This window comes from Salvelinus sp. IW2-2015, unplaced genomic scaffold (genome assembly GCF_002910315.2).
Source record: "Salvelinus sp. IW2-2015 unplaced genomic scaffold, ASM291031v2 Un_scaffold3295, whole genome shotgun sequence".
Taxonomy (NCBI): Eukaryota; Metazoa; Chordata; class Actinopteri; order Salmoniformes; family Salmonidae; genus Salvelinus; species Salvelinus sp. IW2-2015.
This window is the reverse complement of record NW_019944579.1, coordinates 12299-15348: the sequence shown is the minus strand read 5'-3', so window position 1 is coordinate 15348 and position 3050 is coordinate 12299. Positions and strand designations below refer to the sequence as shown.

At 43.3% G+C, this 3050-nt stretch overlaps 1 long non-coding RNA gene across 4 annotated transcripts in view; it reads right to left on the bottom strand.

Annotated features, from left to right (window-relative positions):
• Positions 1-1408: 1408 nt before the first annotated feature.
• Positions 1409-3050, bottom strand: part of LOC139025800 (uncharacterized) — a 5813-nt gene continuing 4171 nt past the window's right edge. For 3 of the 4 annotated variants that reach the window (XR_011477440.1, XR_011477437.1, XR_011477439.1), the window contains one exon: positions 1409-2410. This is a non-coding gene — a long non-coding RNA (uncharacterized lncRNA). The remainder of the gene's footprint in view (positions 2411-3050) is intronic. The other variant, XR_011477438.1, reaches the window with a different exon arrangement.

Genomic DNA, 3050 nt, shown 5'->3' with positions numbered 1-3050 from the left:
TCCCAGTTTCAAACTGTTCTTGCCTGCGGTTATGGAACCCCTACCTGTCCCAGACCTGCTGTTTTCAACTCTTAATTATCGGCTATGAAAAGCCAACTGACATTTATTCCTGATTATTATTTGACCATGCTTGTCATTTATGAACATTTTTGAACATCTTGGCCATGTTCTGTTATAATCTCCACCCAGCACAGCCAGAAGAGACTGGCCACCCCTCATAGCCTGGTTTCCTCTCTAGGTTTCTTCCTAGGTTTTGGCCTTTCTAGGAGGTTTTTCCTAGCCACCCGTGCTTCTACACCTGCATTGCTTGCTGTTTGGGGTTTTAGGCGGGTTCTGTACAGCACTTCGAGATATTAGCTGATGTACGAAGGGCTATATAAAATAAACTTGATTGATTGATTGATTAAACTCTACTGTGCAAATATACTGTGCATTATAAGGAAATAATGCACACTCTAGAATGCCCTTCAAGCCAATCAGAAACAAGTATTCAACAATGACATTGTTAACATCATATTTAAGTGATAATGCCGAGAAGCCGGTGTTGGGATATCGTGACAATATATCCTCCAAACAGTGGAGCAGGTTGAGAGCTTCCTTGTGTCCACATCACCAAACTATCATGGTCCAAACACACCAAGACAGTCGTGAAGAGGACACGACAACGCCTATTCCCCTCAGGAGACTGAAAAGATTTGGCATGGGTCCTCAGATCCTCAAAAAAGTCTTACAGCTGCACCATCAAGAGCATCCGACGTGTTGCAATCACCGCCTGGTATGGCAACTGCTTGGCCTCCGACCGCAAGGCGCTACAGAGGGTAGTGCGAACTGCCCAGTACATCACTGGGGCAAAGTTTCCTGCCACCCAGGACCTCTATACCAGCAGTGTCAGAGGAAGGCTCAAAAAAATTCCAAGGACTGCATGGCATGCAATACCGGAGTGCCAGATCTAGGTCAAAAAGGCTTCTTAACAGCTTCTAAGCCCAAGCCGGCCGCGACCGGGAGTCCGTGGGCGACGCACAATTGGCCTAGCGTCGTCCGGGTTAGGGAGGGTTTGGCCGGTAGGGATATCCTTGTCTCATCTCGCTCCAGCGACTCCTGTGGCGCGCGCGGCGCAGTGGCGCTAGCCAAGGGGCCAGGTACACGGTGTTTCCTCCGACACATTGGGCGGCTGGCTTCCGGGTTGGAGGCACGCTGTGTTAAGAAGCAGTGCGGCTTGGTTGGGTTGTGCTTCGGAGGACGCATGGCTGCCTTGTAGATTGAGTCATTGAGCTGCAGTGAACCATTCATTGGGATGTACTGCTGTCTGATCTGGCTGTTGTTCACCCAATAGAAATACACACAAAACAACAACAACTTGAAGGGTTACCAGAGTGTATGATGATAAAAGCATGAATATCAACAAGAACAGATTGTCAAAGTTTATTCTTAGCTTGGTTTAAAAATGATTACACAAATATAAAGATAAACTGCATTTGAAAACACATGCATATATAAACATGATCAAAATACTAAATAATAGTTCTGACCATCAGTTATTATTGAGTTGTTCTAAAGTGATACACAGACAGACAGGCTACAGGCAGACAGACTACAGACACAGGCTACAGGCAGACAGGCTACAGGCAGACAGGCTACAGGCAGACACAGACAAACTACAAGCAGACAGGCTACAGGCAGACAGACTACAGACAGACAGGCTACAGGCAGACAGACTACAGGCAGACAGGCTACAGGCAGACAGACTAGACAGACTACAGGCAGACAGACATACTATGGACAGACTACAGGCAGACAGAAAGACTACAGGCAAACTACAGGCAGACAGACTACAGGCGGACTACAGGCTGACAGACAGAACCTACAGGCAGACAGACAACAGACAAACAGACTACTGGCAGAGAGACAGAACAACAGACAGGAAATAGGGTTCCATACACCTAGTACCAATACTATAGTATAAAACACATAGCATCAATACTGTAGTATAAAACACATAGCATCATGCATAATAGAAATATAATATTAGAGGTTTGCTTTAATTTACATGGTGTGTGTGTGTTCTGTAGGGTTGTGTGTTAAGGAAGTGTTTACACAGGCAGCCCATTTCTGATATTTTTTTTTTCACTAATTGGTCTTTTGACCAATCAGATCATCTCTGAAAAAGATCTGTGATAACATCAGATGTGATTGGTCAAAATACCAATTAGTGGGAAAAGTATCAGAACTGGGCTGCCTGTGTAAACCAATCAATCAACAGTTTTATTTATATAGCCCTTCGTACATCAGCTAATATCTCGAAGTGCTGTACAGAAACCCAGCCTAAAACCCCAAACAGCAAGCAATGCAGGTGTAGAAGCACGGTGGCTAGGAAAAAACTCCCTAGAAAGGCAGCCCAACTGTCCCAGACCTGATGTAACATTCTGTCCCATTATTACAGCGACATCCAGGGCCTTCAGAAAGTTTATCCTCTTGATGCTCCTCCACATGTTGTTGTGTTACAGCCTCAATTCAACATGGATACAAATGTAATGTTTTGTCACTGGTCTACCACAATATCCCATAACATCAAAGTGGAATTATGTTTTAGCATTTTTTACAAATTAATACAGAATAAAAAGCTGAATGTCAAGAAGTATTCAACCCTTTTGTTATGGCAAGCCTACAATGTTCAGTATTTAAACATGTTCTTAAAGCCTAACATATGTTCAGTATTAAAAAATGTCCTTAAAGCCTACATATGTCCAGTATTAAAAATGTTCTTAGACAGCCTACATATGTTCAGTATTAAAAATGCTCTGTAAAGCCTAAATATGTTCAGTATTAAACATGTTCTTAACAAGTCACATAATAAGTTGCATGGACTCACACTGTGTACAATAATAGTGTTTGAACATGATTTGTAAATGACTAGCCGATCCTCTGTACCACCACACATAGTTATTTGTAAGTCCCTCAGTCGAGCAGTGAATTTCAAAACACAGATTCAACCACAAAGACCAGGGAGGTTTCCAAAGCCTCGCAAAGAAGGCAACCTATTGGTAGATGGA